Here is a 23,600-nt window from a genome sequence, read left to right on the forward strand (position 1 = left end):
TAAAACTCCTACTATTTGATTCCCAAATTAATCTGTCCAGTCAAATTGGATCCACATCATAAGCACACAAACAGTACAACCACATAAGAGAGAAGAAATCACCTGTCTTTTGAAGTTATAGGAAAGACTTATTACGCGGTTGCAAAATGCAAATTACTGATATTCAAAAGGTCTATGCATGTACTAAATGATTTAGTTTTAGTTTTGCAAAATAAATACTATGGTAGGCTTTTCCCCATCCGAATAAGTTATGGAAACCAAACAGCTAACGACCCTCTAGCACAGTGAGACTCATATCATTTATGGACAATTCCTTGTTGTCAACTGCATTTCCAGGTTGGTAGTAGTCCCTAAGTGCAAAATACATAGGTTCCTTTGGTGTTGAAAGTGGTGTCATTTTGTTCTCCAGCATGAACACAACCTCCGACATGAGTGGCCTGCAACTCGAATTGTCTTGAACACACAAGAGTGCTATATAGATGCATCGTGAAACTTCATGAAGGGAGCAATTCTCCATGACAAATGAGTCCACCAAATCTTCTATTTTCCCTTCTTTCCATATGTTCCATGCCTGAAACATTACACAATCTCGCATTCAGATATCATATTTTGTCTCTTGTGGATAGTTCTGAATTCTGACCATCTCCTTGTAAATACATATGATATAAGGTTAGAAAAATCCATGATAAGACTATGTGCTGAGCTGATTTTTAATCCACTAACGATCTCCAAAATTAGAACACCAAAGTTGTAGGTGTCAGACTTGACTGAAAATGCGCCTCCCATTGCATACTCGGGAGACATGTAACCACTGTGCAAATAATTTCATAAAAACTCTTTGCATATTTTTTAGACGGTAAAAAGTGAATGAATTCTAAGAGTTGGCAGTGCAGCTGCTACTTACTATGTCCCGACAACTCGGTTAGTATTTGCTTGGAGTTGGTTGTCATCGCCACAGAATATCTTAGCCATGCCAAAATCTGGTATCTTTGGGCCCATCTCCTTATCTAACAAGATATTGCTTGATTTGAGATCTCTATGGATTACAGTCAATCTCGAGTCATGATGGAGATACATAATTCCTCTAGCAACCCCCTGGATTATTTTGAACCTTCTTGGCCACTGAAGCATTGATTTTCTTGCAGAACAAGGCATATCAGAAGGCCACATGAGCACATTTATTTGTTGGGCTTTATTAACAGTATCAACATTTGGAATTATTGAATGTACCAAAGTGGAAGTAATCCAAGCTTTTGTTGGGTAAGTACTCATAAACTAATAGCCTCTCATCTTCATGAATACAACAACAGAGAAGCTTAACTAGATTCTGGTGCTGCAACTTTGCAATTAAGACTACTTCATTTTTGAACTCCTCGGTGCCTTGCCAAGAACCCTTGCTTAGTCTCTTGACAGCCACTTCCTTTGTGCCTTCCAACATTCCCTACACGATTTCATAATCCAGAATTATAATATTTTTACAGCAATGTAATTTCCTAGGTAATCCCAAACTTTTTTACTCGTACCTTGTATACTTTGCCAAAACCTCCTTTCCCAATCATATTGCAATCAGAGAAATTGTCTGTTGCTATTGCAATATTTTCAAAGCTAATAAACGGGAACTCTATTATGTTCTTGTCCCCAGATTCATCCATAGAACTCAAGTATTCTAGTATCCTTCTCTTTTTTTGTCGTTTGCCTGAAAGTATTAACATCAATGTATCCTTTTTTTTCCTTGAACATCGGCACATTAACACTGCACACATTCTTTAAAACGACGATTCTTGGTACCTGTGCTTTTATATGCCCAGACAAGCGCTCCGAGTGCAAGTAGTAGCACACATGCTATGATTGGGAGTAAAATGTTCAGAAAATTGATCGTGTTTTGATCTATACAAGGAAATGTATCATGTTAGAGTTTGCTGCATCAAGCATTCCTACGATTGCGTGATGAATTTACTTTACCTTAAAAAAAAGTAAAAGATGGACACGCAAATATTCAAGAACCTAATTACCGCTTAAAGAGTTTCCTCGTGGATGCTACTGATTAGGCTTTTGATATCATGACGCTCAGTTAAGCTATATGCTCATACATAATTTTCCGCTGCAAACATATAAAGTGAACCTGATAATTAAACTTTTTCTTCTTTTTTAGCTTCGGTAGTGTCAAAACTAGTACTCACTCCATTCCAAATTATAAGTCATTTTGATTTTTTTGTATAAAGAATTTGCTATGTATCTAAATATATATTATATCTAGATACAAAGCAAAATGAATGTACAAAAAAAGTCAAAACGACTTATAATTTGGAACAGATGAAGTACATAGGAAGAGATATGGTATGCTGTCATGGTTTATCTGATGCCAATTCTAGTTGATGTAACGAGCAGGGTAGAATAGACTAGGGAGCACTACAGCACAACGCTTAATTTTTGCACACGCTCAAATTAAAATTGATTTTTAAAGATGGTTTTTGAAACCACTACTAATAAGGCGTCAACTGTAAAAATGAAACGTTTACAAGGACATTTTTATAGCCGCACTTGAAAATGAAATTTAATTCTCATGGAACATGGATGGTTGACTTAGTCAACTGTTCATAAAAATATTTTAATTAAAAATAAAAAAATATTAAATTGTGTCAATCAATAGAAAAACATTTTTTGCTCAAGCCACCACATCGCTATTCAATTGTAAAAGTAAGATATTAACAGGGACGGTTTTAAAACCACCCATAAAACTAGAAATAATATTTAGAGGCAATTAACTTAGTCAACCATTCATAAAAATATTTTTTAAAAATCACAAAAGATATTAAATTGCACCAAAAAATAGAAAAACCTTTTTCAAAGCGGACATCAAACAATCACATGCTCATAAGGATTTGAACTCATGGCATTTTGCCTTGCACAAGCCTTCACTGCCACTATACTGCATAATCACTTGTAACTAAGTATATGATGCTATTTTAATTAACTTTTATAAATTTTATATTCAGTACTTTAGCCCCTAGACAATCTTAAATAAAAAATGAACTAGAACATTTTAGATCTTGTCGAGTAATACAACTTTGATATAGGGAGAATTTTCATCTATGGTCATTTCTCAATTTTGAATTTCATAAGAACTTAAAAAGTAGAGTTAAATGCACCATAGGTCCATTAACTTTTGGTTGTGTGTCATCTACGTCCATTAACTTTTAAACTGTATTGTTCGGTCTATTAACTTTTGATGGTGTGTCATCCAGGTCCATCAACTTTTAAACTGCATTTTTTAGTCCATTAACTTTTGTTGATGTGTCATCCAGGTCCATTAACTTTTAAATTGCATTTTTGGTCCCTAAACTTTTAACTGATTCACCGTAGGTCCATACCCCTTCGTTTAGCGAATAGATCTGATATGACACACCAAATAAGCAGCCACCGTAGAGTAGGTGATGAGTCCATAGCTCCTCAAGATGTTCATGGAGACTTGTCTAGCAATAATTCAAATATAGTAGCTGGTAATTCGTTAATATCCCCTGGTCTTAAATTTAGAACTATTATTTTTAAGGATAAATATATTGTGGACATGGAGAAATTTACAACTGCTAGACTGTAATCAAAGATATTTTATAGAGGTACCTTATCATTACGTGGAAAGGAGGAGAAAATGAAGCCAACAAAATACATCCGTACTAATTCTAAAGAGGTGGAGATCATCAATGGAATTTTCCCAACCTGATTAGCATCCTTGCCGTAGTATTTTATTATTTCCATGCATTAGTTTTCTATCCGGTTGTGATACATAATATTTTATCTAGCATCTAGCTTTTAGTGCCTGCGTGCACCTGTGTACATGAATCAAATTGATGGCTGCATTTAGACGTGCCATGCATGTTAGCCGAATCAGGGACTCAGGATCAATCGGTCCTAGTTGGGCTGGTGGAGTCCGAGTTTGTTTGGGTCAGGTGGCTTGCGTGCCTATACCTATGGCCTTCGGCCTTGCATCAGGTAGATTAGACTAGATTTTATTGTGGAGTTTATTACCCGTAGAGCCGTTGCTCAAGAAATCCTAGATGGTGATCCCATCAGGTTTTTCGTATTGAAGACTATCTCTGGATCGTGATCTCGTCCTATACTCCACGGTGGTTGCTTATTTGGCGTGGCATGTTAGATCTATTCGCTAAACGAAAGGGTATGGACCTATGATGAACCAGTTATAAAGTTTAGAAACTAAAAAATGCAATTTAAAAGTTGATGGACCTGGATGACACACCACCAAAAGTTAATAGGCCCAAAAATACAGTTTGAAAGCTGATGGACCTGGATGACACACCACCAAAAGTTAATCGACCGGTTGATGGACCTAGATAACACACCACCGAAAGTTAATGGACATACGGTGCATTTAACTCTAAAAAGTATATTTTGACCTCTAAACAATCTCAAATAAAAATAAACTACAAAGTTTTAGATCTTGTTGAGCTCTAAACTTTAATATAAAGTTTGTCTTTGTCTAACTTTATTTTTTTAAAAAGTTATGAACTTATTTGCTCAGCGGTTATTTTTAAGGGTGGTTGACCCTAAAAATCAATTTTTAATAATGATTGACTAAATCGACTGCCCCTAAAAAACAACTTTCTTAGGAACGATTGGCATAAGAAACAAAAAGTAAATATTGAGGAGAGCCACACGATCACTGAAGTTTTAAAGTCCATTTAATATTAGGACATATGGATGGCATCCTAAATTGTTTCGGAGTAATGTTTATCTTACAAATAAGCCTTATGATGGTGATGGCATGACTCCTTGTCACGTTGATCACTAATGTCACTTTTGAGGAAAGAAGGATGAGGTATTATGGATGCACGTACCAGGAGATTTGCCAAGTCGAATGTACAGGACCTCTTCAAAGATTTGCTTCTCCATGTCGATGAGATCCCCAGCCCAAACCAAACACCTCGATGTGTCGCCCATAGTATCACCATTGCTTAGGTTGGAGTAGGCATATGCCATACACGAGCAGTTTCTAGTGCACTCAGCTGCACACTGCTCGAAGCTTCTATTCCTAATGTGGAAGAACTTGTAAGGAAGCTTCATATTAGGCATGGCCATGAAATAGTCTTCCTTTCCGCATTTCAGTGCTTCCCTTCTCTGGCATCCTCTAGAGAAGTTGAGACTGTCAAGGAGCTCAAACCCATCAGGGCACCGGCATGTCGGGATTGCCTCCGTGCGGTCACAGTAGCCGAATGGGCCACAAGAGGCATAGAGATCACAGTTATTAGGAACCTCAACGATGACTTCCCATGACGAAGTGGTGCTTTTCCAAGTGAGGAGCCTCCCTTTGTCTGTATAGTCCAGTCCAACGAAAGGCGAATGTAGGGTGATCCGGGCGAGACTGTGTACATGTAGTACGACTCGTCCCCTGTGTTGATAGTCGTTTGGTACAAGATCACGTCGATACCATTGATTTGTTGCATGCCACCGGATACCGGGTTGCCATTAACGACAGGGAAACGGAAGTATGGAACCTCCCCCTTCCAAATGAATAGCTGAAGGTTCGAGGTGGGATCCATACCAAGAGAGAAATCCCCAGTTAATGGATCGTCAGGGCCCTTCCAAGCAAATAAGCGTGTCGCCGGTTGTGCCTTGTAGCTTAGCAGCACCCTCATGGTTGGAAGAATGTTATCGGTCGGGTGATCCAAGCTTTGCCATACCTCCGTGCCATTCGGCGACTGAAGGACAAAGTTCCCAGAGCTAAGTAGCACCGCGGAAGCTCCGGCGCCGCCTCCGGAGTCCGAAAGAGTGTGGCCTTTGGAGTCCGACAACACCAGCTCTGAGTTGTTGGTTATGACGAGCTGCGCCGGTGTGGTGATCGGGTTGTCACGGTTGCCAACCCATACCACAGTTCGTTCTGCAATGCGGTGATACCAGATTCCTATGTATAGCTTCTTGTTGGAATTGGTAGGGGAAAAGAAGCCAAGAGCAAAGTCCCCGCCCTCCGAGATGAGTTTGTCTTTGAGCGAGAGTGGCTTTGTTTGTGTCAGCTGGTTGTCGGATCGACAGAGTGAGCTTAGGGATATGAGGATGAAGGCGGCAGTATACACCATATCCATCAGGCCTTTCTTGTTCGTTGCCCTTGGAAGCCGTGTGAAGAAGATGGCGTGTGGTGTAGATGAAGAACATGCACAGTTGCACTAAACGTATAGATCTTTACAGTATTTTTCTAAGAAAGAAGCTTTAAGGCAATGAATGGGTGATACTATCCGTCAAATTGAAAGGTATAGATCTTTCATCATGCGTTGATTGTTGGGAGCGTACGGTGATGGTAGAGTCCGCAATAATCAATACACATACGACTAACACATCAAGGAGTTCCCTCAAAAAAAAAACTAACACATCAAGGAACAAAGGACATATAGACTAACAAAGCACCAACGGGCAGCTAGGCTAACCGCTTGCATCCCTAAGAATTGCAGAAGACGTAGAAAGGGCTACTTTTCAGGACAGCTAAGTAATGTCTTGGTATTCCAAGACCAATTAACATACATGACTTATTTAATCGATGGCGTAAATTGGGGGTAATCTACCTTTATTAGTTGCAGCGGCAGCGTTGTGCTGGACCATTTGGGTCACAAGAAATGAAGTGTTGTTTGACAAATGTAGACCAAGAACTTTCTTGCAGGTTGGTAGTGGGCTGAGACAAGCTGGCCTCTCTGAACTGTTGATGGATTTTTAGAGGTGGTATTTTGGCCTTGTCTCGTTGCTTTTCTAAGAATTAATTTTAGTTAGAACCACGATTTTTAGTAAGCTGCACATCAAAAAAATCTACAGCCCCAAGAATCGTGTTGTTTGGCAATCTTGATTATTGTATCAATCCTGAGTAAAATGACTTATATGCCCTTAGGGTGAGAGCATTTTCTTAACTGTGCCCTGCCCTTTTCACCCCATCGCCTCCACCATCGACCCATCCACCACCACCGCCCCCCCCCCCCCCCCCCCCCCCCCCACTGCCACCACCAATGGCGCCTCCTGCGGTGGTCAACATCCGCCCCCGCTTGGCCCACAACCACTGCCGCCGCCTACCTCGTCGAGTCTCCCCTCACCACCGCGTCCTTCGATGGCCCCACCGCCATCGTCGAGGACACCAGGTGTGTAGCTAGCTCCTTCCTGTTCCTTATCGGCCATGCCATCACCATGCACATAGGGGGTGGCCGGGGGCAACAAGCAGGGGAGGAAAGGGGCGAGCAAGGGAGCAAGGCATGGGTCGAGCGGTGGAGCTCCTTCCTTGCGCAAGGGAGTGAGACAGCGGAGCGGTGGGGCGGGCGGAGATGGCCGATAGCAGAGGGGAGGGCTGGAGGGGTAACAAACAAAAATCGGCTGACGGTAGAAGGCCTCCCTCGCGGTACAAAGGTTGCGGTGTATAGTTCAAAGCTCACTTACTTTCACAACTGTAGCCAAAATAATCAGAGAAGAATCCAGGCATTTGGGTGGGATTTTGGATTGTTTTCATCTAGAATCTAATTTTAATTGGAAACAAACATGCCCTTTATTTAGTGTCTTCATAAATAAGCCACTTGCCTTTTAAAATCATGGGGTACTTTTCGAAGACAGGAAGAATTTTTTGACCACTTCTGTTAATAAAAGGAGTTATCTTATAAATTGTTTTGATTAGTGCAATTCAAAGTTTTCATGGACCCCCTCCAGGACTAGTAGACGGCCACACTGGTTAGTAGGTTTCATGAGTTATTGGCGTCCAAATGCCAGGGATGGATCTACGTAGAGAATGCAGGGGGTGCGGGCACATCCATACGTACCAAAACAAAAAAAAAGCAGTGATTATGATTAAATCTTCATGGTAAAAATAAAATAAAAATCTATACACCTACACAACAAGCGCACGTCCCTTTAATTTGATCAGAGATTTGCATCCAAGGCTCTCCTACCCAACTTCACTGGTTCGTCGGCAGTGGCGGAGTAAAGTGCCGACTGCCGAACCCGCATATGCAAGCCCAACCTCGCTGCAGAGGGCAGACGGCAGTCGGCTCCTCCCATGCAGATATTGGACTTCGGATCATCAAGCGGATCAGGTCTGGCCGGGTCAATACGTGGCTTCACGTCGTTCATTTATTGTACTCACCATAAATATCAGATGCTCCACGCGGGAAAAATCTCCCACTCCGCAAGCTGCCAGCCGTAACATGTTCTGCTTTCCCAGATCCAGTTAACTTCCACTCTCCCCAAGTCCTGCAGTCAAAGCATCGCCCGCCCGATGACGTCTCCGCCCACTTAGTCGAGGTCCGGACCCCCAATGACTTGCCATGGCCCACCGCCGCTCTCCTCTCCTCCTCCGTGGCTGCACCCCAGCCTCATTCACCCCCGCCTCCTGCTCCTCCTCACCGTGGCCCTCGACGCTGCCACGGCCTTCGTCCTGCTCCTCCTGATCCTCACCGTCGTGATCACGGTGCCCCCTGCCATGCGGCCGCTCTGCAAGCTCCCCCAAGCCCGTGGTGTTGCTCGTATCCTCGGATGGCTTCCGCTACGGGTACCAGTACAAGGTCCTTCCCCCACACATCTACCGCCTCATCGCCAGCGTCGACACCGGCGTCCTCCTCATCACCTCCTCCTGCGGCTAGAGACGGCAAGGGTGCCGTGGCCGCGCCGTACTTCACGACCGCCTCTAGGCTCGCCAGACATAGTGGTCGCCGTCCACCAGAGTGTCGCGCCTGACATGTTGCAAGTGTGTGTTTCAGATGTTTCATATACATGTTGCAAGTGTTTTATATGGATGTTGCAAAAGTGGATCGGGATGCTGCATATGTTGCAATGGCTACACACGTATGTTGGAAGCGTCTGCTCCAAATATTTCAGCTATTTCAAACTTATGTTGCATGTGCTTTATCTTGGTGTTGCATATGTTTCACACTTATGTTACAAGTGTTTCATCCGGATGTTGCATATGTTTCACACATATGTTGCAAGTATTTCATCTAGATGTTGCATATGTTTGCAATGGTTACACACATGTTTTAGATGTATGTTGTAAGTATTTCAACTGTTTCGGACGTATGTTGCAAATATTTCCTCTAGATGTTGCAAAAGTAGATATGATGTTGCACATGTTGCAGTGGACCTATCTGTAGCAGACGTCTGATGCAGCTGCTGGTTCCGCCTGCATGCGTGTGGGTGTGGAGGGGGCACGAGTGGCCGGCGCTGAAAACAGTGCGGACGCAGATCGAGACGGAGCGGTGCGGGACACGCAGCGGGCAAGGGATACGGTGCAGGCACGGGACATAGAGCAGCACGGGCCTCCACGTGAAGCAGGCGCAGGCGTTCGGCGTAGGCGCTAGGACGCTAGCCCCGTCCGAATGTCCGGGCGATAGCCTTTCCTAAGAAAAGAAGCTACCTTTTCTTACATCCCAGACCACGTTTGCTGACTCCAGAAACACGAAATCTACCTGTGGGACCAGGGTGTGAGAGCGACGACGGCGAAGTCGTCGGAGACCATTGCAATCACCACTACACTGCTGCTTGTCTGGTCTGCTCACCGGTGCTTGGTTAGTCAAGGTCATCGCTTCCTTCATCTGTTAGTCTGTGAATTATTGCAGACTTTGCCATCATCCTATACGCTTGTCCCACCTATCAATGTGATAAATGAACACCACTGCACGCTTCGATTTGACGGACAGAAAAACAGCAAGTAGAGGTCCACTCATTACTGTAAAGTTCCATACTTCAGTCCAACCATTCTTCATCTGCAGTTCTGCACTGACACTACTACATGATAAATTTTCTTCACACTGCTTCATAGGCCAGAGAACAAGAAAAGCCCTGATAGATATGATGTATCTTCCCATCTTCATCCTCATATCCTTGAGTTCACTCTGTCAATCCGACGATCAGCTGACACATACAAAGCCCCTCTTTCCCAAAGACACGCTCATCTCGGCCGGCGGAGACTTTGCTCTTGGCTTCTTTTCTCCTACCAATTCAAGCAACAAGTTATACATTGGAATTTGGTACAACAATGTCCCAGAGCGCACGGTGGTGTGGATTGCCAACCGTGACAGCCCAATCACCAACCCTACATCAGCGAAGCTCGCTATCTCAAACAATTCAGGACTGGTGTTGTCAGACTCCCAAGGGCACATCTTTTGGACGGCAACGAGCAACACAAGTGAAGGTGCTGGAGCTTTTGCAGTATTACTCAGCTCAGGAAACTTTGTCCTTCGATCGCTGAATGGCACGGACATATGGCAAAGCTTTGATCACTCGACTGATACAATGCTTCCAACCATGAGGGTTATACACAAGTCACAACCAGCAACACGCCTCTTTGCTCGGAAGGGCCCTGACGATCCATCAACTGGGGACATCTCTTGCAGCATGGATCCCACCTCAAACCTTCAGATGTACATTTGGAATGGGACTTTGCCGTACATGCGTTACTCTGTTGTTAATGATGTCCCAGTATCTGGCGGCACGTACCAGAGCAATAATATCTCTGTCACGTACCAAGCGATGATGGGCGACACAGGGGATGATGAGACCTACTATATGTTCACAGTCTTAGCCAGTTCCCCCTAGTGTTTGTAAAGTAATCTGCTCCTCCTCTCTACGCGCGACAGGGGCAGACGTCGAAAGGGCTCCCCTGCTGCTGCACTATAGCCGCGGTAGGGGCAGGTGCCGAAAGACTCCTCTACCGCACTGTAGCCACAGCAGGAGCAGACGTCAAAGTCAGCCCTGCTGTTGCATCTAGTCACTGTAGCAGCCTAGCATGGCTGTGTAGTAGGATTAGATGGGTAGAGTTGTATATATAGCTTTCCACTGCAACTCGGTGAAGAGAGAGAGTTCAGTTTTGCCGTCTTCTCTGTAGAGCTCCGGGCAACGTTGGTACTTGTGCTGTGTGTGCGCGCTCTGTTCTTCCTCCCTCTTCTAACTCGAGCCGTAGTGTGTGTGCGAGAACGCCGGTGAACAGTCGGCTCACCCGTGCGGGAGATCCCGGGCCCAACAGTATTGACTGTGATCTCTATGCATCTTGTGGCCCTTTCGGCTATTGTGATGGCACGAAGGCAATGCCGACATGCCAGTGCCCTGATGGTTTTGAGCTGCTCGACGGCCTCAGCTTCTCTAGAGGATGCCGGAGAAAGGAAGAGCTGAAATGCGGAGCGGAGAACTATTTCATGACCATGCCTAATATGAAGATCCCTGACAAATTCTTGCACATCAAGAATAGAACCTTCGACCAGTGTGCATCGTGGTGTTTGGTTTGGACTGGGGATCTCATTGACATGGAGAAGGCCAGTCTTTTAGAGAACTTGTACATCCGCCTTGGCGAATCTCCTGGTACGTGTGTTCCTTCTTTCCCCCGGAGTGACATTTGTGCATGATGTGCCGCATCATCGCTCTTCTGAGGCCTATCTGTAAGATAGTAGTAAGATGGAGATTTCTCCAAAATAACTTAGGATTTATTTCAATTTGTGCAAGCACTAATGGACTTTAAAACTTAATTAGATTTCGCATCAAATAAACCATGACAGCATATATTTCTTTATACTGTTTTTGACACCACTGAAGCAGACAAAAAAGAAGAAAAAAATTATCAACCACCAGTTTCACTTTTCATGTTGGCGGCAACAGATTATGCAAAACCTCAAACGTCATGATATCTAAAGCCGAATCAGTAATATCCACAAGTAACTGTTCAAGTGGTAATTATGTTGTTGAATACTCACAGGACTGCAATGAAACTACCGTCAGTAAGTCTATGTTTACTTAAATATATTTGTAATGCTGCTTTCCTCTCATTGAAAATGTGCATAGCATGTCTGCAAAAAAAAAAAAAAAAATTCACAAGAACATATTTTAGAGATAAAGTATTCGCAGATCAGTCAGGAGAACCCTGTGCAAAGTAAACTCACACAGTTGCAAGGAATGCTTTATGCAATAAATTCTAACAGGATAAATTTCTATGTACAGATCAGAAGAAAGCAATTTTCTGAAATTTTTACTCCCAACTATAGCATGTCTGCTGCTACGTACAGTCGGGGGGCTCTTGTTTGGACATGTAAAAGCAGAGGTATGGAGAAAATGAGCCCTTGTTTAAAAAAAAAATGCAGTGTTAATGTGTAAATGTTCAAGGAAAATAGAGTCATCCATTGATGTAGCAGGCAAATGGCACAAGAAGAAAGCCCAGACAAGAATGATGCTAGAATGCCTGAGTTCTACGGATGAAGCTGGGGGAAACAATATAGAGTTACCATTTATTAGCTTTGAAAACATTGTCACAGCAACAGACAATTTCTCTGACTGCAATATGCTTGGGAAAAGAGGTTTTGGCAAAGTATACAAGGTACTAGTAAAAAGTTTCACCTTGAAAATTTACATTACTTGAAATAAAAATTCAGATTTCTGAATGATGAAATCGTCTAGGGAAACTTGGAAGGAACCAAGGAAGTAGCCATCAAGAGACCGAGCAAGGGTTCTGGGCAAGGCACCAAGGAGTTCAGAAATGAAGTAGTCTTGATTGCAAAGTTGCAGCACAAGAACCTAGTTAAACATCTCGGTTGCTGTGTTCATGAAGATGAGAAGCTGTTAGTTTATGAGTACTTGCCCAACAAAAGCTTGGATTACTTCCTCTTTGGTACATTGAATTTTAAAATTTTCATACAGTTAGTAAAATCAACAAATATATGTGCACATGTGTCTTCTAATATGCCCTGTTTCATATTATTCTTGTAGACTCTGCAAGAAAATCAATGCTTCAGTGGCCAACAAGGTTCAAGATAAGACAAAGGGGTAGCTAGAGGAATTATGTATCTTCATCAGGACTCAAGATTAACTATCATCCATAGAGATCTTAAAGCAAGCAACATCTTGTTAGATAAGGACATGAGCCCAAAGATATCAGATTTTGGCATGGCTAGAATATTCAGTGGCGACGAGTTCCAAGCAAATACTAACCGAGTTGTAGGGACACCCTGTTCGCTTGGGTTTGTTTGACTTATAAGCCGTACTTTTTCAGTCAACGAACAATATTTTTCTCTCACACCAAATCAGCCAACAGTACTTTCAGTCATGGCTTATCAGCCAAACAAGCCCAAGCGAACAGGAGATAGTAACTCCTGCATTGCCAACTCTTCATATAGAATTAATTCGCTTTGCAGTTTCACAAATATGCAAACCTTTTTGGTGAAACAATTTGCGCAGTGGTTACATGTCTCCTGAATATGCGTGGATTTTCAGTCAAGTCTGACACCTACAGCTTTGGTGTTTTAATGCTGGAGATAGTAAGTGGTTTAAAGATCAGCTCACCACATCTTATCATGGATTTTCCTAACCTTAGAGCATATGTAAGTACCGGGAGATTCATATAATTCTGAACTATCCACATGAGACAAAAAGTGAGCTCAATATGAGATTGTGTCATGTTTCAGGCATGGAAGAAGTGGAAAGAATGAAAAATTGAAGATTTGGTGGACTCATCAGTCATGGAGAATTGCTCCCTTGATGAAGTTTCACGATGTATCCATATAGGACTCTTGTGTGTTCAAGACAATCCGAGTTACAGGCCACTCATGTCCGTGGTTGTGTCCATGCTGGAGAACAAAACGACGCCACTTCCGACACCGAATCAACCTGTATATTTTGCACTTAGGGACTCCTACCAACCTGGTAAGGCAGTTGACAGCAAGGAATTGTCTACAAATGATATGAGTCTCACTGTGCTAGAGGGCCGTTAGATGTTTGGTTTTCATAACTGATTGGGAGGACAAACCCCACAGGAACATTCATTGCAAAACTAAAACTAGAATTAAACGTTCAGTCCATGTGAAATGTGAATGTCAGTAATTCGCATTTTGCAACAGTGTAATAAGTCTGCATGATATAACTGCATAAAGACAGGTGATTTTCTTCTCTCAGCTCATGTGGTTGTACTGTTTGTGTGCTTATTATGTGGATCCGATTTGACCAGACGGATTAATTTGTGAATATGATACAGTAGGAGTTGAATTATAGTATTACTAGTATAGTGCCCGTGCTAACGCCACGGGTTCATCTCAGAGATGCACGTAAAAACAACCAAACACCGATATTTTTTTTCATAGTTTAATCCGAAAAACACTCATGCATAGCAAGGCATAACAGGTATGTTATCACTCGTTCTATCAATAAGCATCTGTTTGAGGTCACCTGCTCGTGAACCCAGCTCAACCTTAACACATGAGTACATACATAAATAAATCAAAATAAAGTTTGAGAAGTGGCCGCTGAAATTGCTTCCAGAACGTAGTTTTTATACCAATGCTTGTTTACTTAGACGAAGCTGCTCCAGCACATCAGCTGTCAATCGATTTGGTACAACTTCTAGCAATGTAGCCACCTGAGATGCAAGTGGAAAGCAATATTTGTCATCGAAGTTTTAAGTGCTCGAGCAATATGATTCAACACAAATGCAAAGACCTATGGTGGCGTTTAAACCACCAAGCAGCTCATAAACTTCATTTCACAATGAAATGAAAGCAAAAAAACTACTAACTGCAGTAGTGAACTACTAAGTCCCACCATACGTAGATTGGCACATTGAAAATGCAGAATCAACTTGGTAGGGCTCTTCCTATTGTATCTCAAAGGAGCAGAGTCAAAAGCTGACGATAAATTAATGGATTAACTTTCTCAAAGTGCTGTAATGACAGTCACTTAGTAGCCAAAACTGGGAGTATATAAACTCTTATTATTTGTACTGGTTGATGTATTTGAAGATCATGTGAACAGTGTCCGTGTGAGAGGGCTGGCCAGCCCAGCCAGCCAGCACCAGCCGAACAGACTGCATATTTTCTCGAAGTACAGCGTAAAAACTTATTATAATATAATATAGATAATGACTAATAGTTATAATAGTTTAGATAATAATATACCATCTAATAATAACAAATAGCACCAAAAAGAAACCAAAGAGACAAATCCATGACCCCATGAACTCACACGAGAAAGAAATCAGCACCAAAACTTCTTTGTAAATGGAAATTGGCACAAGTGCACAAGACGTGTCCTTTACCATTATGCCAGCGAAGAAGCTGGCCTTAGCTTTGTTTAAATAATAAGTATACAGTTCCATTTCCGTGCAATAAGGAGGTGTCCTAAATCCTAAAAACCATGTCATGACTGTTCTAAAAATATGACCTGCTATTAGAGTTGTCCTCCAACTCTTGTCCCAATGTATAAGCAAATGTAACCTACTAACCACTTACCGTCCCTCCAACAATTGAGAAACTAACATCATTCTTGGAGCTATTTGTATTTTCTCTTGTTCCTTGGGCTTCTAAATACCATTGGGAGAAGTACATGGGCTGCTTTGGGACGGAATGTAATGTGGTTTCGTTCTCCAACATGAATACAACCGATGACATAAGTGGCCTACTATTTGGATTGTCTTGCACACACAAGAGTCCTATGTGGATACATCGCAAAGCTTCAACTGGTGAACAAGTCCCAACAATTGATGAGTCCACGAGATCAATTGCCTTGCCATCTTTCCATAAGCTCCATGCCTGAACCAATTCAACCAAGTTCATAGGATATCAGCATGTTTTTTTATAGAAGATGTCAGCGCGTTTTTATCGAACTGTGGAAATTCCAAGAATAGCACAATACTCACATAAGCTAATAAGCTAGGGAAGCCGGTGAACTGAGTCGAAGTGATCTTTAAACCACTTATAATCTCCAAGAGTACGACACCAAAGCTATATGTATCTGACTTGACTGAAAAGACACCATCCATTGCATATTCAGGAGACATGTAACCACTACATAAAAAGTTAGCACTAAATATAAACAAATTAAAAAATGGAAAAACACAAAAAAATCATATCAAGAATATGATGCATGGATTACTCACTATGTCCAAACAACTCGATTAGTATTTGCTTCTTGTTGGTTTCCGCCAAAGATTCTTGCCATACCAAAATCCGATATCTTTGGGCTCATATCTACGTCCAACAGGATGTTGCTTGTTTTGATATCTCTATGAATTATAGTCAACCTTGAATCCTGTTGGAGATAAAGAAGTCCTCTAGATATTCCTTTGATTATCTTGAATCTTGTTGGCCAATCAAGGGCTCTTTTACTTGCAGGATCTATATGTACAGTAGTAGTACTATATAAGTAAGCAGACAAATTTTACATGGTAACTATAGCAAACATTTGTTTATTTCTCAAAAATATGAGATTAACTACCAAAAATGAAGCAATCCAAGCTTTTGTTTGGTAAATACTCATAAATTAGCAGCCTCTCGTCTCCATGAATGCAACAACCAAGAAGTCTGACAAGGTTTCTGTGTTGTGGTTTGGCAATTAGAACAACTTCATTTCTGAATTCTTCTGCCCCTTGTCTAGAACCCTTACCAAGTCTTTTGATTGCAACTTCTCTATTATTGGGCAGCATACCCTGCATGATTTCATCATTCAGGAAATGTCGAAAGTTTCGTACGACACTTGTGTAGGAATTTCATTGTAGTTACCTTATAAACCTTCCCGAAGCCTCCTCGTCCAAGCATGTTACCCTCAGAAAAGTTGTTTGTTGCACCGACAATATCTCTAAAGCTAAAAAATGGAAGCTCGAGATCATCTTCATCCCCAAGTTCATTTGACGTGCTCTCCGTACCTGGAGTTACTTTCTTCCCGCTACCATTGTTTTGACGTGGGCCTTGCAATAAAGTCGTATTAGCGTAGTCTGTTAACATATGCACTCTAAATCTCTAATAAAAAAAGTTGACTAGGAGAGAGAGAGACCCCCACTGCACTAGCCAATTATTCTCAGGGAGATTCTCTAATATATGCACTCTGGATTATCCTGAGTAGTAAAGTGTCTGTACCTCTAAGCTTGCATATCCAAGCAAGGTACATGCCGGCAGCCGTGGCTGCTAGCAGAGATGCTGTGACTGGAAGCACGATCTTTGCCACACCCCTCCTCTTCCTTAGAGCTGCAGAAATTTGTTGAAGAACAGATGATGAAACAGGTTTACTGCTGATAGGAAGTGGCGGAGCCAGAAACTTTTAGAATGTTGGACGATTCTTCTTATATGCAAGAATATATTTACCTAGAAAAATATAGGATTTCTCTTTAATACAAACGAAATTGGTGCTTACCTATATCTAATTCGGACTTGGCCAACCTCAGGTAGAGACTATCCTGCCCCATCTCTACGTACCTCAGGTAGTCCGTCCACATGACGCAGCCACTGCCATCACCCCCTCCTCGGATGTCGGCGGCGGCGTAGGCCACGCACGAGCAGTTGGCGAGGCACCTCGCCCTGCACTGCTCAACCGTCGGGCCCATGTCCACCGTCGCGTTGTCCGTGTCAGGGAGCTTCACTGCCCGCACCACCATAAACCCGTCCGTCGTCGTCCCGTTGCCGTGGCATTCCAGCGGCACGTTCCTCCGGCATCCGCCTCCGTATTGCCCCAAGGACCACTGCGAGGGGTTCACGGGGCTGAACCCCACGACGCAGCTGCAGAACATCATGGTCGTCGTGATGATCTTGCTCACGTTGCACAGGCCGAACGCGCCGCACTTGGCGTACTCGTCGCAGATGTCCTTCGGCGCTTGCCCGAAGTCGTTCCACACCAGGTTCGCCGGATCGCACGCCAGTTGCTGCAGCACGCCGACCTCATTCAGCACGAGGCGGGAGATGGGCGCGTCGGTCCTGGCGTCGAAGGTGTATGCGATCTCATTGGGGCGGACGACGACCTGGTTGGAGTACGGATCCGAGTTCGACTGCCTCGCCATCTCCGGGGCGCTGCTGAAAAATAGGCCGTTCCAGGGGCCCGCTCGGTACTTCTTGGCGTTTCCTTGCCACGAGACCATGTCCGGGAGCCCCATGGTGTCCAACACAAGCCTCCAGTCCCCGGTCGTCGGGTCGTTCGATGCACTCCACGACGTGATGGACCACTCCGCGCCAGTCTGCGGGTCCTTGCCGATTCTCATGCCGGCGAGCAAGGTGTTCGATGGGTGATCGAACGACTGCCAGAGCACGTCACCGCTGCTCTGCTCGCGCACGACAAGGTTGCCGGAGTCAAGCAACTGCACCACGGCTGGAGCGGAACTACTCGTCGTCGTGTTGGAAGACCACGCGGTGTGGCCAGAGCCATCGAGAAGGCGAAGGCTCCCGGTGCGGCCGACCACCAGTACGCCCGAGGTGCTGTTGAGGTGGCTGTCGCGGTTGGCCACCCAACAGACGGCATCCGGGGACGCGGTGAACTAGATGCCAAGGTATCTCTTGGCTGGCACGCCGGTAGGGGAGAAGAAGCCCAGGGTGAAGGTGCTGCCGGATGAGACCAACGTCTCGCCATCGGTGATGTTGCTGCTGCTGCTGAGTGTGTCAGATGCAGTGCCAGCGGCCGAGGCTCTGAGCAAAAGCAAGAACACGGGGAAGATCAGGGTAACAAGGTACGACAAAAGTCTTGTCATTCTCGTCGCCAGTACTAGTGATGGATGTTTGTTGCTGCAGCTCAAGAAAATTCATGGTACCAATACTGATATACATGATCACGTTGGTGCCCGCTTATAGCTTATTAGTGTAGCAGCCTTGTTTTATTTGATTTATTTATGGATCCACGGTCTGTTGTAGCCGCCGTCTGTTTTTTATTTCCTTTTTTTCCTTTGTATCTTTTTTTTTACTTGCTTGCCTTTCATTCAACTTGAATTGGTCGAAGACTTATACAAGATCAAATCACTCACACATGCTGGAGTCACATGCCACCTCTCCAGGCGATGTGTGTTACTGACTTTGACCCCCTCTTTTTTATCTTTGAATGTTTCTTTGTATCTTTGAACCCCTCTTTTTATTGTTAATAAAGCTGTAGGGGCTGGGGGCATTCCAGATTCCTAAAAAAAATATTCGCACATTCCGTGGTCAATCAGGGCATGTTTAATTTTTTTAATTAGCTTATTTGTCTAATTTGTTTTGATTGTTGTGGTTGAAAGCAATGAATCTCCTACAACTAAAAAGAACAAAACGTGGATATTTTTTGGTGCGACATTTGTTTTGGTTCGTCCGTCTACCCACGCCTGCGATCCCCGCCTGCTTTGAAGGAAACAAATCGATCACCTGAGGCCACATGCATGGAAGGAAACAATAATCATGCATCGAAATCATGCTGCTCTGAAAGGGAGGTACATTGATGTTCTTCAAAGGATTCTCGTCTGCTTTGAAGGAAATAAATCGATCACCTGAGGCCACATGTATAGAAGGAAATAATAATCATGCATAGAAATCATGCTGCTCTAGAAGGGAGGTACGTTGATGTTCTTTAAAGGTTTATTACTTCAAATACTCATATTAGGGCAAGCGCGGTTGGGATGTTTTTCGCTTCTGCACACAAGCAGTGGCTAAAAGAATTCGATATATGCCATATTTAGTTATTACTATTAGTTCGCGAACTGAGTTAATTCAAACAAAGCCTTAACTGACGTACATTATATGTACGAATGCAGCTAGTTGTCTTTGATATCCATTTCTTTCATGCGCTAATAAATCCATGAATAAGTTCCGTTGCATCTCCATATAATCCTGTACACACAGGCTCGAGTATATATGTAAATATTAGTGACTGTCACATGGATAATACTGTGTGACTTAAATAATCTCTCATAAAATTTTAAAACAAAGTATGTTATACTCACCATATAAATATGTGTGGCTTTAGGACTATTCCACACAGACATATATTATAGAATAAGGTATCCACTTGAGTGTCTGTTCTAAGATATTGAATTAGGTATTGTAATTCTTAATTTTGACACATTTTTCAGGTCAAGGCAACCAATGGTGACACTTTTCTTAGTGGTGCATAATTTTATGGTGCACCTTTTGACTATCTGAGTAAGGATAAGTTAACACTACAAAGGCTCAGAAAAACTACTGAGAAGGCCAAGGTTGAGTTTTCCTCCACTATGCATACTAAAACCTATGTCCCCATTTATCATTGCCGCTGCTTTTGATGCAAAGCAATTCAACATTACCATGATCAGATATAAGTTTGAGTCTCTTGTGAGCAATCTCATAGAGGAACTCTCATCCTTTATGTGATCTGCCTAAAGGATATTGGTAGGACAATGGACCCATGTTGAAATGTCACACCAAAAAGTATCCATGTTTTATCCATGATTTATTTTTCATGAATACATGCAGGTACTATGATAACACTAACTACACCAAATGAAAGATTAGAGAGAATTTGCATTGCCTCCAGAATGATTTATTTATTAAGTTCTTTGGACTCTACAGTTAGTTTTGAAATATCTGTTTGCATGTCTTACCTCGTATCCTAATTCAAAATTTTGTAGTTTAATTAGAATATTTAGATGATTGTATATATAATATTCAATACAAGAATAATTTATGCATGATCTTCTTCAAAGAATTCTGCAGTGTAAAGACATCTTCGTTTTTCATGCATGCACGTGCTAACGCTTCGGTAAAAACAAAAGGACAATATATCAATTAAAAAATAAAGACAAAACTCATGCTCAAAGTCAAAGAGATAAATTATGGATGCTTGAATTTTGCCATCCATTATCTACCGGCGTGCCTATAAAATAGACTGAATAAACAAATAAATATAGATAGAAAACTAAATTAATAAAAGGATTATTGCAAGACATCAACCATCTCATAGCTTCGGACAATATCGCAAAGCTATTAAAAACTGTAACCTTGCCCTCATCTCAAACATTGTCTAGATAAATGGATTACAGTGAAAGAAATGGATATCGGAGATTTCTTCCTGCCAATATAAAATATTATCTTAGCCGCATCACGGAAAGGTCTATAAAGTAGAGTTTGTGAGCCTACGACACCGCGCACTCTGTGACTGTGTTAAATTTATAAACTTTGCTTTTTGAATTAAATGTCACTTTAACATTAGTATTTAATTTTTACAGTATTGTTATCTTATCGTATGATCCGTGTGTTTTTAGTATAAATTATTAGTTATCCTGTAGCAACGCACGGGCATGCTACCTAGTTTATTTAAAGTCTACAGATGGCTGACCTGTTAGACAAAAGATAAACATGTATTTCTCAAACAACTAGAGGTCGTTAGCCGGCATAGGAAGTCCTCTAGATGGTATTCTAGTTTGTTGCATAGGATATCTCTTGTAATTAGATGAGAACTTAGAGCAACTTAAAGAGACTCTTTTTTTCTCGAACACGCAAAAGGCTTGCGCATCTTTGCATTAAGTAGTAAAGAGTTTTGGATTACAAATGTTGTGGCAGCGCTCTAGGGGGCTCAACAAATTAGAGTGAAGCTCATGCCCTCCTCAGTGCTCGAAAATTCTTAGGCTACTATACTGAAAAAATAAACAACCTATATGTCATGTGCCTGCTTGCACCCATTGCCCGGCCTCATGCTTGATTATGGCAAGTAGCTACTGTAGCTGGGTGGCGGTGCCCCGGAAACATCTTGCATTTCTCTCCTTCCATAGCTCCCAGGCAACTAGAGCGAAAACGGAGTCCGCTCCGCTCCTATTGGTGCCGGTCCATGTTGATTCTAGGAGGTCCACCAGTCGAAGATTGTGTTGCACTTGGGGAGGCCTTGTGTGTGTCCAAGCGCCGCAAGGACGTTCCACCATTCCTGCTTGCTGAAGGAGCATGAGACGGCGATGTGGTCTATGGTCTCTGGCTCCTAGTCGCAGAGGAGAAGCATGCATCATTGGCGTCTAGACCATGCCTGCGCCGACGGTCCGCCGTCCATTGCTTCCGACGTAGTGCAAGCCACAAGAACATTTTGACGTGGAGAGGCGCCCATGTTTAATTTCCTAGACGAGGCTGCATCCGGGCATTGGGTGCAAAGTGGAGTGGAGGACCACGTACGTCGACTTGACCATGAACTGGCCTTCCGTCATCCATCTCCATACGGTTCTGCCTTCTGCATCATTGGGATGCATACCTTGGAGTGCCACCCAAATGCGCAGGTACTGGCGGATGGCGGGGATCGACAGACCACCAGTGATCTGTCGGATCCATCTTCCTTCAGGCAGTGCGTCGTCCATGGGTTGGCACTTAACGAGCCAGCGTGGAACCCTTGTGACAAAATGGGAACCCCTTGTGTCAAAATTGATCGTGATTTCTTCAACACACCAACAAATAGTCACCATAGGTAACGGAAAAACAACCCCTTTCTGGTCATCAACCTAGATCAATGGAACCATGGCAAAAACAATGCACCCCTGTTATATCAAAAAACACGAAGGAAAAGGATCAAGGTTCAACAGGACATGGCAAATGACAAATGGATAGACCACATATATCCCCAAGCGTCCCAAGGTGAGGTATCAGAATTTGTGAGGCTATGGGAGGTCATCATGGACATTAGGTTGAACAATGCAGTTGAAGATGATATTAGTGTTGGCGATGGATGACGGATGGGGACTCCGTCCCAAAATAAGTGTCGTTCTAGATAAGGAAATTTGACAAAAGTCAGAGATGAAACATAGATGGCATATTAATCTATTTCTAAACAGTGGTGGACCCAGAAGATTGGAAAGAAACAAAGTAAAAACGTACCGGGAGGCGAGCGGTACGAGTCTAAAGGCAAGGCTCGACGTCGACGGGCCTATAGGGCACGGGCCGCTCTCGGGCTACGACCCACGCCCCCTCACTTCGGTGGGGGACGGAGTCATCCCAACTGGCTCCTGCCTGACCTGTGGGTCGCCGCGACTCTCGGCTCGGGACTCCCCGACCGGAGCGGCGGGTGGGAATCCTTCGGCTGTAAGTCGTGCGATGCGTGGGCGCCAGTCTGCTCCTCAGACCGCTTGGCTTGCTCAACCGCATCCACGGCGGGCAGGGCCTCCCCTGGCAGCGAGTCGCGCAAGTGCCAGTCCGCTCCTCGGACCGCCCGACTTGCTCGAAATCGTCCCCCACAGGCGGCGACGGGACCAACGATGCCAAAGGGCGCGGTGACCGCGTTCGCTTTGCCGCCCATTCGCCGACGGCATCCGCGCTCGCCACGTCTTCCTCGACACGGAAGCCACCGCGTGCCGCACGGCCTCCTGCTCATCACCAGTGGACGTCGTTGCACGGTCACAATGCTCCACCAAGGTCACAACGACCTCCCAACTTCCCTCATCCTTGGAGAAAACCATGTCGTCCACATCCGTGGGGTCCTCCGACTCGAGCTCGGCCTCGACGTCGCTCTTCCTCTCCCCGGCCTTCATGCACCGGGCAACCTCCTTCTCCTTCTTGTACTTCCGGTGGGCCACCTCGGCCTTCTTCTTCTTCCTAGCGTCTACCGCCTCCTTCTGAGCGGCCTGCTTCACCACGCCCTCCGGACCCTTGTGAAGGTGTGGTCGGGACTTGTAATTTCCAAGCCCTGTGGAACGTGTGACTCCCAATCAAAAATATATATATATAGGAAAAGTAGAGGAAGACATGCGGGCTAAAGAGAAGGGAGCATACCAGGGTGGACACGATCGAGGAGTTGAAAGGCACGGGCCTCCCTTCGACCCTCTCTCTAGGCTTCAGCTGCAGCACCCGGCCAAGGCAACTTCAGACCTCGTCGTCCGATAGATCCTCCGACGACGCATGGTCTGGGTCTGACGGGCCACCGTACAGCCACAT

The 23,600-nt window shown here is 43.8% G+C and overlaps 3 pseudogenes; 1 reads left to right on the plus strand and 2 right to left on the minus strand.

The window, feature by feature from the left end:
- Positions 1-265: 265 nt before the first annotated feature.
- On the minus strand, positions 266-7,786 carry LOC136491540 (G-type lectin S-receptor-like serine/threonine-protein kinase SRK; annotated as a pseudogene).
- A 2,033-nt stretch (positions 7,787-9,819) lies between these two features.
- Positions 9,820-13,895, plus strand: LOC136492402 (G-type lectin S-receptor-like serine/threonine-protein kinase At1g11330; annotated as a pseudogene).
- A 209-nt stretch (positions 13,896-14,104) lies between these two features.
- LOC136492403 (G-type lectin S-receptor-like serine/threonine-protein kinase At4g27290) lies at positions 14,105-23,600 on the minus strand (annotated as a pseudogene).

Source organism: Miscanthus floridulus, chromosome 11 (genome assembly GCF_019320115.1).
Source record: "Miscanthus floridulus cultivar M001 chromosome 11, ASM1932011v1, whole genome shotgun sequence".
In the NCBI taxonomy this organism is placed as follows: Eukaryota; Viridiplantae; Streptophyta; class Magnoliopsida; order Poales; family Poaceae; genus Miscanthus; species Miscanthus floridulus.